The sequence below is a fragment of the Branchiostoma floridae genome, chromosome 4 (genome assembly GCF_000003815.2).
Source record: "Branchiostoma floridae strain S238N-H82 chromosome 4, Bfl_VNyyK, whole genome shotgun sequence".
Lineage (NCBI taxonomy): Eukaryota > Metazoa > Chordata > Leptocardii > Amphioxiformes > Branchiostomatidae > Branchiostoma > Branchiostoma floridae.
The window spans coordinates 8717028-8732516 of record NC_049982.1 but is presented as its reverse complement, the minus strand read 5'-3'; the positions used below and the strand labels follow the sequence as shown (position 1 = coordinate 8732516).

At 42.0% G+C, this 15489-nt stretch overlaps 1 long non-coding RNA gene across 1 annotated transcript; it reads left to right on the top strand.

The window, feature by feature from the left end:
• Positions 1-1710: 1710 nt before the first annotated feature.
• Positions 1711-15462, top strand: LOC118414181. Its single transcript, XR_004830916.1, has 3 exons — positions 1711-1748; positions 10170-10553; positions 14791-15462. It is a non-coding gene; the product is annotated as an uncharacterized LOC118414181 (long non-coding RNA).
• Positions 15463-15489: the final 27 nt, after the last annotated feature.

The following is a 15489-nucleotide window of genomic DNA, read 5'->3' as shown; positions in this document are numbered from 1 at the left end:
GTCTGTCTCTGTCTGTCTGTCTGTCTGTCTGTCTGTCTGTCTCTCTGTCTCTGTCTCTCTCTCTCTCTCTCTCTCTCTCTCTGAGAGAGAAAGACAGAGAGAGAGAGACAGAAAGACAGAGTGAGAGAGATCTATATGAATATATCTGTACATAGAGATGGAAAGATAGATATACATAGAAAGGGGAAAGGGAGGGGAAGAGCAGGGAGAGAGATTGGGATGGCGAGGAGGAGAAGGATCACTTTATACTTTTGATGCGATTTACTACTACTGCTTCTCTTTCATTCAAGTGCTTCCAAGCTGCTTTTCACCCACTTGCTCCAGGCCCCGCAGGTACTTACGATCTACTTTGACATGACTGTACAGGCACGGTACAGCATTCAGAGCGGTGACCTCCGCGCCGTGGCCAGACTGGGGGAACATGAGATGCCCTGTGAAGTGCGGTGCGACCCCGGCCGCAAGGGGGACTTCATCGTGGCCTTCCACTGTCCGAGGAGACCGTTTGCCATCTCTGTCCGCCTCTGCATCCTGGGGGAAAGTGTCGAAGTTTCCGGAAGTCCGCTCGTCTTCAACGTAGCCAAACGTGATCTTACTGGGAAATGGTTTGTGACTCTGGACACAGCCTTGTGATGAAACGCCTACAGGTCTATTAATTAATCTTTAGATGTTCAATCAACACGTTCTAACGTTAGTATAACTCGTCCCTGACATAGGAGCAATCACAATAATGACGCATATGGTAGGCAAGGGGTAGGTGGTAGAGGAAATATTGATTTACATTTCAATTTGTAATTTGAAGTGGTTTGAATATCAATGAGTAATCTTATCTGCTAACGCAATTCTAACCTCACTGCTTAGTGATTGTCCCTAATAGGTAACGGACGCATGGGACATGTTTATTTATACATGCAGAAAATAAGAGCGGAATTCAGATGTAGTCACCTTTACTCGGTATGTAATGGCACTGTTGTATCTTCGGAGACAAAGTTTTCTGTAGCACAATGCTGAAAAATCAGGTCTTCATCTCAGTGGTGTGTTATATGGTGCAGATATCAAGCTGTGTGTTGTTATCTGTTCGTTGTGGTGGCCACAGCGACACATCCTAGATTTACTTTGTGGGATTAGTCAGGAAGTGATGACATCACTAAAATGTAGATTACATCAATGGCTGCAGCCTGTCGTATTATCCGTATCCATCCGTATTGTATTGTCGCAATTCTAATAAAGTAAAAGTAAAGTAAAGTAAAGTATCCATCCGTGAGATGCCTAATTCTTATGCTACCACCATGGCAATTATCATAGAGCCATCGGATAGGGTTAAAAAGAAAGGCTATCACTCAACTCAAATAAAACGTTTAAAAAAGAACTAGTACCTGCATAACTATCACATGATGCTTCAATTCTGTGAATTTATAAGAGTGTGTGTATGGGCGATGTGATAAAACAACAAATCAAAACTTCTACATCATCTCCATAAGATAAAGTATTTTAGGCGTGTCTGACTGTGTCTCTCAAGTTGTGACCAACAATTACTTACCAAGAAGGTATGGATGAATCATGGTGATATTAGTCAGGTGGGAAGGTCAAGACAAAGAGTAAAAACAAGTGTGAAGGTCTATGGTGGGCCTCCTGGAGACGTTCTATGGTATTGCAGCGTCAGGTAGTCTTTCATCGCAAAGGTCAGCTGTCCGGCATTCAGGTCAGAGGTCACTAGTTTCCAAGATGGATGCCATCTTGGCGCTAAAAAGGTAAGTGTTCTGAGTTTTTTTTTCGATTTACAGTCCAGGTTATACCAACATATATTTTCTTTGGTAGTACATGACTGTGTTTTTGTCATATCAGCAAAACGTTTCTTTTCGAAGATGACACTCTTGCCTCTGGTCAAGACCAGTTCTTCCACGTCGAAGTAGACCTTGCTCGACTTGATGATATGTAGCGTTATGAATTTGCTATCTGAAAATTCACAGTTTTTGCATTTTGACAAGTTGCCGTCCTCCGCAGTCTTCTTACTCAGACTTTAAAACCATGCGGTACATGTCTGCATGATGGCTGGACATGTTTTGTCCAAGACTTTTGGATGCGACTAGTTTACTTCTAAATCCAGTTATCATAATACGTTATCTATAACTTACCAAAACTCACCCTGAGAGCTACCTTCTGGATATCTTAGATATACTAGTTATCTGTTTAGAGGTAAATGTGTGAAAAGTCTTTCGTCAGTAAGATGCAATGTTTCAATAGATCTATTTGTTACTCATTCCCTGTAATATTATGTTCGCTTTGAATAAACAGTATGGAGTAGAGACAATCTGCAACTAGAGTTCAACGAACCCATCTCTTCGCCAAATAATCATGTCTTTATTCAAGACTTTAAGGTCTTGTTCATGTATTACTAAATAGCAAATGACTGCATGAACTATGTTCCTCACATACACACAGATATTACCAAAAACCAGACTGTGACCTGACAGATGACCTGGTAGCATCCCTGGTCAATCAGAATTTCATGCTTGTCAAAGACTTTGTCCCCAGTGTAAGGGCGTCCAGCTCCAGCAAAACATCTGTATAACAGCTGTGTTCATAGATATAGGTCAAAATGAGATATATAGAGCACAGTTTATTTCTGTTAATAAGTTTTGCTGCAGTACCTTAGGAAGCCGCTAGGGGGGCCACTATCAGTATATTATCTTCGTTTTCCTGACCCCTACCCACCTACCAAATATTATCAGGATTTTTTCAAGGCTTCTCGAGTTATGCATTCCACAAACAAACGGACGCACACACTCGGCCCGCTACCGTCCTAACGGAAAATGCTACGTCAACTATTTTCGAACACAACCTTCCTTTCCGCAACCGCTACTTAAATACTAAATATCATGAAAATCCATACACAGCTTCTTGAGTTATATGCTGTTGGAATGGATTTATGAACTTTCCTCATTAATTATGCAAATTAGCTACTGATTTGCATAATTAGTATTACATTGTATAAGTCATCACTCATTCTATCTACATACTGAAAATCCTGATGATCCGTTTACACGTTCTCGAGTTATCCTCGTCCAAAGTTTGAACGGAAATCGGTGTCTGCAGTTCCCAAAAAGCCGCTAGGGGGTCCAAACACACAGCAGTTACTCTCTGTTCCAAGGGCTATCTACCACTCAAAAATCATGACCACAGCATGTCCAGAACACGAAGTGTCAAAATTAAAAGTTTTGCTGCAGTACCTTAGGCAGCCACTAGGGTGCCCATTATCGAACTTGACCTTCGTTTTCCTAACCCCCATCCACCTAACAAATATAATCAGGATCCATTCAAGGGTTCTCGAGTTATCTTGCATACAGACAAACGCACTTACATACAAATCCCGCTACAGCACCGTAGGTAAGAGCCAGGTAAACCATTTTCGCACTTGACCTTCCTCTCCAAAACCGCTACACACCTACAAAGTTTCGTGAAAATCGCCCAGCTAGATTTTGACTTATGCTGCCCAAAACAAACCGCAAAAAACATACCAAGCTCGCTGCAGTACCGTAGGAAAACGCCAGGTAAACCGTTTTCAAACTTGGCATTCCTTTCGACAACCGCTACACACCTACCAAAAATCACAAAGTTCCATCCACAATTTCTCGAGTTATATGCTGTTGACCTACATACAGACCTAAGTCAGCAATCTCATACTCTTCTTGGCGAAGAGAAAAATGAAAACAAATGTATATGAAACCAACCATGTAACAATACCCGAATGATGTGTCTATATATGATTCAAACACCCTTTTAGAATTCACATTTATACGACGATCACAAAAGGGAATGTCATTCTCAGTGATAAAACTGTAAGATCATATGGTTTAAAGTCACGACTTCTGAGATTGAGAAGGTTTTGCGAGACGGTGTTTATCGTCTAGTTGCAAAGTAGAAGCTACACATGTCAACAGATAGAAAGGTCATCTAAACTTAGGTTGAAGGTCGTACCACACCTGAGGCGCCCTGATTATCTGTCGTAAGCTGTCCTTTCTCAAAACCAACCGACATTCATGGCGGTTTACAATATTCCAGCTAGACGTAAAGAGCAGTTGTGTTAAAGACTTATTGTGAACAGCTTAAAAGAAAGAATCACTTAAAACAACATGTGTAGATTGTAACACGTCGCAAAATTACGTTCGCATAATTAAACTCTACTTAGACAACGACCCACGCTCGAGGCGTACAAAACTTGCTCGTCGACCGTCTGACGTGACGTCACAAGGAAACGAGTAGCTCAGAAAAGGCGTGGGTCTGAATTAGACCCAGTCATGGCCGGTGGAGTACTAACATTCAACAAACTATTCCTAATGGAGGAAAATGCAACACGCTGTAACGGTTAACCAGCAGCGCGATGTCCTTTTGGAGAATCCTTTTGATTGTCCCGACAGTGTTCTGTATCGGTACGTGTGCAGGTGAGTCGGATATGACAATGTTTACACGGTTCTAAAGCCGGCGTCACACTGTCCATGACCCTATAGGTCTGATTCGCTGATCGCTAAAAGGCCGCCGCACTTAAAAATTTCCGATTTCGCCAGAGAGTCGAGCGTATTTATTTATTGCCCAAAAATCTACCTTGTTACAGTTTACGGGGTTTGGTGACCAGACGACATAGGCCAAATCCTTAAAAATCGCTCAATCATCAAGAGTTCATTAACCGTAGTCCGGTCAGTAATGTCCTTCTCATGCTTCAGATTCGTCGGACGAGCATTATTTCTAATATGTGACGCCGAATATACAGTCAATCTCATTATGTTTTCGCCGGCAGGGAGTACATATTATTCTTGCAGGTGTGTGTGTGTGTGTGTTGAGGTATTCGACGGCTGGTGCCTACCAGAACGTCCGTAGATCGGATTGAAAATTGATATTTAAATCAGCAAATCAACTTACTAGTCCATACGTAAATAAATGTTTTGCCAAACACCTGCTTTTTGCCTACCACTGCGTCATCGTGACATCATCGCGATCGCTCATATGGGTTGGGGTGTAAAAAAAAGCGCGTTGAGGATCGAGAGAAATCGGTGACAGGACAAAATTTTAGAGTTCAGATCTTCACGTTACTGCATACTTGGAAAGTCTAACTCCCTGCCAAAATCTGTGTTCCAAGTATTACAAGTGCGCGGGACAATCATATGTGGCATAATTCAATTCTGTTGATTAATAGCTGTATTTCCATCGATCTTCACAATGTACCTTGCCTTGAAAATTCAGTAGTGGCGAGATATTGGACATTGTGGTACATGGGTCATTTCAGAACCTTACAAAAAACTTACAAAACAACGGGATATCGATTAAATACATCATTGTGTTTTCATAACAGTCTATCTGCAGTGGCTAAGAATAGAATCTACACCAGGGGTTCATTCATGTCTCCCATGGAAATTACAGTTATATTATATTATATTTTTATGTTTTGAACTCATGCGACCTGCTTACAGAGTCTGGCAAACCTTACACAACGGAAGTGGCCATTGATGATCACTTCTTGAAATAATGGAGGCTTGTTCGGGCCAAGGACTTTGTTCGGACTGACAAGTTTCCGACAAACCTTCTAATTACATAACGGAAGCTCGTTGCCTGTCCTTCAGTCCGGGATGCCATTTTAAAACCAAACCTTACATTACGGAAGTTGTCCATTCATAGGAGCAGATCCTATGCTTGTGCCTGTTCTTCAGTTCGGGCTGCCAATTCTTCATATTTTTCATATATACTGAAAAATATAACTCTTAATACTTTTGAGCTGTTTCAAGCCTTATGTCCAGGCATTTGGTGCATTTGGCCGTAGTAGGCCAGCGGGCTGACCTGGTCACTGGTAGCTGGAGGGCATTACTAATTTGCAACATGCAACATGTCATGCCGTATACATAGCATGCATGTCCCAAAGATACATACGTGATGTAAGATGCCATACGTTCCCTACAGATTTTACACTTGTGACTTATTAGCAAAGAATCTACAACTGTTAGCAATTTGCTTGGCCTTTATCTAGAGCGGCTTTGGCATTTGTAGCATGGATACCGAGAACAGTCATGTGATCATTTCTACCGAGAGATGGGGTCGACCAATATACTCTTGCCCATTTAAACTTTATTTGTACATACATCCTTTGCTCCGTGGGTTGCACCTTATATCTTCTATTGAAAACTCAGTGTTAATTAGACACCACAGGCTAAACAAACTGTGTTCATTTTATTGTATCTCATAAAATAATCATATGAAATCTAAGTAACTCCTAGTTCAGACGGCATACTTCACGCAGATTTCAGTCATCATCACGAACGCAATTCCTCCCACCATTGGGCGACAACATTGACTTTTCCATGCGTGCAAACTGCAACAGAAGTATCTAACATGTTATTTACTCGTTTAACCATCTGTGAAGTAAACATGACTCAGAACCCTCCCTCCTGGTGCCAGGTACAGAGGTTCACGGAGACATTCCGGGTACCGGTGGTTGTGGCTAGGTAATTTTGAAGACGTTACCACAAAATCTTTCAATCAATGCTCACAAGTAATTCAGTGATGTCATTAATCAGAGACCCGGCCATAAAAACTGAGCTTGTAACAGTTCAGAAGATTACGCTATCAGATGATTCTGCGCTATACAATTTGTATATATGTATGTCTAGACCATGGCCTTTGAGATCCTCACTTTGAAAATTTTCTTCAACCAACACTGCCGAAATGACATATACGGCAGTTCTGATTTTACTAACACAGAGATGATACCATTCAAACTTCACAATAATAACACTAGTACTCTTAGTAGGACTCGGGATGAACACTGACTATAAACACTGTCGAACCCACTCAAACACAAAACACAGTCGGATTGTGTAACTGAGGAAAGAATTGTTCAGTCGACTAGTCCGTACTTTACAACTTAGGTAGGACGTTACCGCCAGGGCAAGGTTAAGAAAGAATAACAGCTGATTCAATCGTAAAATATGGCCGCAAGAAATTACGAGCTAGATTGCACGTAGTTCCAAACTACTATATGAATGCACAATGTGGTAATGGGTTGTGCCTAAAATGTTGATACGGAACTATTCCTGTGGCCATGCCCTGGGTAAGATTACTGGGATGTAAACACAGTGGATATGTGGAGGGGGAAAAGGGCCGAATGATTCAAATGACATGAAAATATCAAAATACTGATCACTGATATACCCCTATCCCCCGTTTGCCGTTAAGGACAATAAGTGAAATGTTTTCGTTTCTAGAGAATAAGTGAAATGTTGTTGTTTCTAGAGAAGGCATACATATTATAACAGATTGGGCAGTTTGCTGAAGTCGGAGACCAATAATGACATCTACAAAGAGTTTGCTAAAACACAATACGACAAGACAACTGCGAACCTGAAGAGCGAAGGTGGAGTCAACTTTACCTATAGCCCAAGGGCAATGTGCTCGTGAAAAGGCACACGTACTTGAGAAGATCCCCTGGACAACTGCAAATTTGTAACTGTCGCTTAAGCTCTAACACGTCAGAGTTATTGCTTTCAGCCTACTTAAACAAGGTCAGGGTTATGCAATGGTGCTATTTCAGTCTTGATCATCTGGTTGTGCACAGCCAACCTGTCCGCGACCAACATCGGTACCTGGGTCAATTCTGTATAAGAGGAAATGGGACCCAAAATGCCCTCTCGGAGTAGTTTCACCTCCTTGTGCTTATTGGAGTGTTACCTATACTTGCCTTCAGACTGTGACGTTTTTGACAGAAACTTTTTCCATTAGATAGAGGAACTGAAATAGAATATGTTGAACAGGACTTTTTTTTAAATGTAAAGTTACTATCGTAGAATTAGGTGTCCAACTGAAGTATTGGACCAAATGTACAGCTTAACTGAAGTACTAACTTAAGGTGGGCTCCCACTGCACTCGCGTCACGCTTGGGTCGCTTCGGGGTTCGACAACGCAGACGTAACCCCGCGGTACCTAGAGGTGACGCGAGCGAACCTAGAGGTGACACAAGCAAACCTAGAGGTGACACAAGCAAGCGCGACGGTTTTTTGGAAGTTAAAAAATAACGCAAGTGGCAAGATGCCCCAACAGTGACCAAAGAGTGACACAACAGTGACCCAAGAGTAACACAACAGTGACACAATAGTGACGCCAACATGTCTTCAACAGTATCAAGGTTCTATTTTGTCTATTTTGCACCAAGTATCAAAAGTAAACATCATTTTATTATTGAAAAGCTATTTTGGATACATTTTGGATATCATTTTACAGCAGTTTTTCAGTTACAACAATGACCCAAGAGTAACACAACAGTGACACAACAGTGACGCCAACATTCCTTCAACAGTATCACGGTTATATTTTGTCTATTTCCTATTAAAACGTAGGAAATATCAAGATTTTTCATTTTGAAATATGCAAATTAACACACACCATTACACATACTTGTTGCAAAACACATAAGCGATGGAGTCAAATCTGGTATATGGTTCGTGTCCATTCATTTGGGTTACTTCTTTTACTGTAAAAGTCTTTCAAGGTTATCATATAACATAAGTAACATTCATAAGCATAAGCATCATCACAAGGGAAATTATTTCATTATAAATCTCATTTTTAGGCATTTTCATCAGTTTACAGTGATTTTTCATACATTGACAACGCTGCGACTTCCGATAACCTGTTCATTTAGTCTAGAAACGCAACAGTGACGCATGTCAGTGGGTGCGCATCAGAAAATCGGCGAAAATAACACAACAGTGACACAATGACCGAACCCCGAAGCGACGCAAGCGTGACGCGAGTGCAGTGGGAGCCCACCTTTAGGTATTCAACCACATTTGCATGTGTTAGAGAAAGGAAACGCCCCTCATGTGAAATGAGAAGGCAACGAACATCCATTGTATAGCCCAATTATTTATTCTAGATCTACTTGAACATGATTTAACGTGATCGAAATACAATGTATTCGGAAATTATTGACGTGATCAGCGACCACCTAATGTGTACTTTTTGCAGTAATGCACCCTCTCTTATATCTAATTTGCTAAAATGGGATTATTCGTTCTTTTGGATGCTTGAATACAGAATTCACAACTGATTTAAAGCCGCACCGTAGTCGCCATGTCAATTTGTGTCTATATATAGCTACTATCGCCACTTCTCGCGAGATCAACTTGTTGTTTGGATTAATTTTAAAGGTCAGAATAAAGTAACCGTGTCAGTTCAGTAACCATAAAAAGTCTCTTACGCAGCCACAAACATTGTGTAATCTCTGTTTTTGGAGGGGCAGTGCCGAAGCTGTTTGATTTTAACCATGCTTTTCGTCGTTGTTATGGCCATATTTCTTTGGAACATGCCAGCAAGTAAAGGTAAGACATTGATCGAACTCAATGGTTCAGAGACAAGTTTGACCACACCCAGAATTTCTATCGTATGTGTTTTATGCTTATGCAACTCGTGTACTCGTTGTTTGCCGAAATTAATCATCGAATCTTTTAGGAACATGTTTGCTTAAACTGTAAACAGGAGAGTTTTAAAGGTCATTAGAAACACCAAATGAACAACGTCATTTAAAACTGGGTGTCCACTTGACCGTAGGGCGTTGCCAATGGGTTTGCAAAGAAAACAAAAACATTTCAGTTCTTTTTCTCACTCTTGGGTCTTCGTGTCGATGTTCCAATCCAGATTATGGATATGTGCTATATGCTAAAACATATAATACCTGCTCAATTATACGACAATGATAAGAATACAAGGAAGCACGAAACCCCACATACCGTACCGTAGTCAAAGCTAGCTACCAGTATTCGGTATGCAGTCACATGAGTGTCCGAGAGTGTATATTAAGTCCGTCAACTAAGGGCACGGTCCCAAAGGTCCTGTGATCGTTGTACGATTGCTATCTCCGGGCGTTTCTTGAGACTGCCATGCATGTTTCTTTCAGAGTTAAGCTGTACATGTCTTGCAACACAAAAAGATGTTTCGAATCCTTGTCGGTGGTTGGTTCTATCACAGCCTGCTTGAAAATCCTATGGCATCAAAATCATACGACGATGGCACGACCTTTGTGACCACGCCCTAATAAACTATCATCATCTCTGTATTATGCATGTGGGTTATGGCACCTGTCATTACACCACTGTGACGTCTCTTGTTTTTTGTGTGTCTTTTCCCGACAGCATGCCCGGAGGGATACGTCTTTCGCGATCCCAATTGCTACCGGGTCATAAAGGCCTCTGTAAACTTCTTCGAGGCACAGGTTGCTTGCGTTCGAGATGGCGGCAGCCTTGCGAGTCCCAGAAGCCTGCACGAGCATGGCGCCATATCCTCGTTGCTGTCCGAATCGGCAATGATCGGCATAAATGACCTGGACGCGGAGGGAACGTGGATGTACATGGACGGCACATTGGTGGGGAATTTCAGCAGATGGTCGGATGTTCTTAACACGAACTCGAAAGACTGCGTAGCCATGAGGATAGACTTGAAGTTAAGTTGGACTCCACACCACTGTAATCCAGATTCGGAAGGAAAAGCCCAACTTTCGTCCTTTGTTTGCCAAATAGGTGAGTAGCGTTATGTATTATGGATGTATGTAATCGTGCAAATAAAATATGTAGATTATTGACTTGATATGAAAAGATATGGAAATTCAACTTTGTTCGATCATGACGTTATTAACATTAATATAGTGATTTACATTTCCATTGATTTACATATCGTTGCTTTAGTTTCACAATCTTGTTTATTATTCTCTGAAATGGTGCCTTCTTTATGCCAAAAACAGTTACTCAAGCTGCTTGAGTAACTGCTCTTTGGCACATCTTATTACCTGGATGTCTAACCTTCATCGACGGTGCCTTCTTAAATGTCATCATCATCATCATCATGGGTTACCCCCATATAACCCCGCAAGGGGCAAAGTAGGGGGGGAGCTGAGGTCCCGGGTTAGGGCGGGCAGCCCTCCAGCCTGGCGCGGAAGCTCTCAACTGTGGGAGCACTTACTACCGCGCCAGGCAGGGAATTCCACTCCGGAATTGTTCTAGGAAAATATGAGTACTTGTATGTGTCTGTTCTTTTTTTTTTTTTTTTTAATTTTTTTTCCCCACATTTTATTCTTCATTCACAATGTTACAATCAATGATACAATGAAGTGTGTAAGTAACCATGGTAACAAACAATAACAAAATAGATTACGCCAAATATACACATATATATAACGAGCTATTATATTTTACAACATGTCCCCTGACTTCAGTACTACACTAGTACTGTCTGAAAAAAGTATGAACGTTGGCACTAAAGAACTTAGCTCCTCTCCCTTTATAAAATGCAACAAGTAAGTGCTCACGAAGGGAGAACAAAAGTATTAAATGGCAAGCATCGAAATACAAATAAAAAGCGGATACATCTGCATCTCAACAGTACCAGTCATATTGCCAGCTTGTGGGCAAGACAGCAATTACTCAAGACTTTGTTCTTCTTATTTCATACTATATATGTTCAGAAACATGGATATTTCAATTTATGTACGACATTAACTTTAGGTCTGTCAAAAATGTTTGAAATATGTTGCTGTATAACTCTGTATTAGTATCTATGTGTCTGTTCTTGCAAAGATTGGTTTGTACTTATGTTGATGGCTGCCTCGGGTTCGCCCTTGGGTCGGAATCAGTAGGTTCTGTGTTAACGGGAGGTGCCCCAACACGGTACGCTTTTTCTTGCGCTCAAACTCATGGCGCTCCATCGCTAGTTGCCTGAGAGTGGTCAAATTTTGATGACTGAATTTTTTACTCATAGATTTGAACAACATACTTGAATAAGAAATGCATTCATGTGGTTCATGTACCTTTCGCGCTGCGTGTTACAAGCGGCAAACACTGAGAGACAATTTCGTGTATGTAACCTTCCAATTTTGTGCTACGCTGGACAGTGTGCCTAACTCGGTACGCTTTTTTTTATATTTTGCTCTATTCAGAAGTAAGTGATAAATCTAAGTACACAGAAAAAAATTAATAGTATGATATTTTATCTTTCTTTTGACAGTAAAATCGTGACTGTATGTACTTCATGAGGAAGGCTGTACCTAGAACAATCAAGCTGATGTTTTACGGGCAATGGGCTGAATGCACTGATTGTGAATGCCCGACTAAAAAAACTATTACGAAAAAACGACACCGCCAACATCAACACAACTCTGTCTGATTATATGAAAATATCATCTACATCTCTCTGTCAAGTCTTATTTTCATAGACAGCACGAATCATTTGTTACAGTCAAATAAATCTTTGGAGCGTTCTCTAGTCTGCCACCTTCACGGCCACACTCCCTTGGGAGTACAATGGTGGCAATGTTTATGTCGCTTCCTTTTGCTTTCTTTTCTACTCAACAAACATTTGAAGACCCATATTCATAGTGTTTTATGGAGCTTTATTTATGTGTACCATGGCAGTTGTGTGACTGCTTGGATGAGTTCGTATAGTTAGCGACACGAGCCGCCAATACGCAGAGGCCGGTGACCGCAGTGATTCAGCACTGTCAACATTACTGTTAGAATTCTGCTCTTAGAAAAACATGAAGTGAATATGTTAAAGTATACTTGGAATGCAAATTAAAGTTGTGTGCATGGACTTGGTTTATTTACCTTTGTAATCAGCATAGTCAGTGGCAACAAACACGGTGTACTTATGGATAATAAGATCAGCAAAAAATCCGTACCGTCTTACGACGGGGACCGTCTTAGGGCGGCCCCCGTTAATCTTGTTGTTAACTAACTTATAAAAGAAGGTGAGGCGGGCGTTCCTCCTCCTTTCGGAGAGAGGACGCCACTGCAGGTCATTGAGCATTTGTGTCACGCTGCTAGTCTGCCGGTAGTCATTGAGGGTCACTCGGGCTGCCCTGCGCTGGACGGCCTCCACCGCCTGTATCCCTTTGTTGGTGTACGGGTCCCAGACGGTGGCACTATATTCCAAGTGGGGCCGTACCAGCGCTTTGTAACAAGTGGCCTTGTTGCATCTACTTTTCGGCGGCTCCAGTAATCGTCCAAAAACCTTACGAAAACTAGATATCCAGGATTCGTACTTCCGGTGCCGTCAATCATGGTGATTGACAGTACAGAAAACATTATTATGCACGCCCATGTTTCCATATATGGGTCGACCTCGTGAGACCTCGACAGACTCAAGTTGCGAGAGATTAAAACCCGGAAGTGACCGCTGCCCTCCCCATGATAGGACGTCATCTGAATGCTACTAACACGTAAATAGAATGTGATGCTACACGAAAAACAACTTCAAACACACAACACATAATATAGTCGTGCGACTGTTATTGTCTATCGTTGTGGACAACGGTTGTCTTTAGACATGCGTTCAGAGTATTACGGGGCACCCGCAGTGCAGGATACCATTGCGGTGCGTGCGTGACCAACAGTGACCGCTTGCTCGCAAATCAAAAATGGCGGGAGAATTCCTTATTTTCGTCAGGCGTTCAGGCCGTTTTCTGGATATCCAGGAATCGTCCTCCTGTTCAGGCCGTTTTCTGGATACCCAGGATTCATCCTGAGTCTGTTCAAGCCGTTTTCTGGATATCCAGGATTCGTCCTGAGTCTGTTCAAGCCGTTTTCTGGATATCCAGGATTCGTCCTCAGCCTGTTCAAGCCGTTTTCTGGATATCCAGGAAGCGTCCTCGTGTTCAAGCCGTTTCCTGGATATCCAGGATGTGGACCAGGCCTTGTGTGAGAAAGAGACGCCATCTGGATGCTATTAACACGTTACCGTGAATGTGTCGCTATACGGAAAACAACAGTAACTTTATCCCATCTTGACTGCCATTTGTTAATTCATTACGCAAAAAGCATTTTGGGCCTGATACGTAAGTAACATGTAAACATCAAAGTATCATTATCAACATTCGTCTAAGTTCTGTAACACCAGGATCAGCAGAATAAACTACACGATCTTCTTGCGGGGAGATACAAAGATGGCGGCTTTCTGACGAAAACAACATGCCCCGCGGCGGCGCCCTCCGCATAGTCTCCTCCCTCGAAAACAGGAAGCTCCACCCCCACGTACACGTTCTGGATAAACACCGTCGTCTATCCAGGAAACGTCCTGTTTGCGACGATTTCTGGATATCCAGGAATCGTCCTTCTGCTCAGGACGATTCCTGGATATCCAGGATTCGGCATATTACGAAAGTTAGATACTGACGAAAGTTGGATACAACAGGCCTTGACCCTGGATGGACAATGGGTCAAGTTGCGCCGAATGACCCCTAGGACCTTACCAGCTTTGCTAGTGGCGTGGTTGATATGGGTGTCCCACCGCAAATCGTCGGACAGTTGTACTCCAAGATAGGGGTGGGACTTAACACCGGTGAGGGCTTCTCCACAGAGGGAGTACTGTGTTAAGATGGGGTGCTTCTTACGGGTGATATGGAGGATGTGGCATTTAGAGGGGTTGAACGACATAAGCCAACGATTTTGCCATTCTGTTAACGCATCGAGGTCAGACTGCAGATCTTGTGCGTCAGAAGGCTTGCTGATAGTTCGATAAATGTGATGATATGTTTGTGAGACGAACACAATGCTGAATTTCTGAGAAGGATGCAAAAGCAAAGTCGATCATGTGTCCGTTGTTCTTCAGGTCTTATCATTATATTTACTATCTAATTGTAAGGCTTGCTCATAACCTTCTAAAATGTTATCGGGTTTCTAAAATTACGCTTCCTAGATAGCAGAAACATACAAAAATACGCCAAAAAATTCTCTGTACATCTCAAACACTGCTTTTGATCTACAGCTGCAGATGATTACGGAAAAATGAAGATGCCAGAACAGGCACAAGATAGACCTGCTTTGGAAACTACAGATTCGTATTCAACAATACCGCAAAAGGATGAAGAAAAACGCACAACAAAAAGAACTCGAGTATCAGCGAAAAAGTACGATGCGGCTATTGGCCTATTAACAATGACAACACTTTCGTATGATGACTACAATAAGCATATCCCTGGGGAAATACTTCAAAAGAACCTGTCTCCTCTAAAAGTTTTGAAACGACTTCCACGAGATGTCCCTAATAACCAGACCACCATGCGAACCATCTACCATGGGACAAATCGCACAACACAGTTAACGACAATCCCGACAACTCGCCATGTAACTACACAGTTTACGACGATCCAAACAACAGACCAACCTACGACAATCCCGACAACAAAGCATGTTACTACACATTTAACAACAATCCAAACAACAGACCAACCTACGACAATCCCGACAACAAAGCATGTAACTACACAGTTAACAACAATCCAAACAACAGACCAACCTACGACAATCCCGACAACAAAGCATGTTACTACACATTTAACAACAATCCAAACAACAGACCAACCTACGACAATCCCGACAACAAAGCATGTTACTACACAGTTAACAACAATCCAAACAACAGACCAACCTACGACAATCCCGACAACACAGAATCCTACCACCA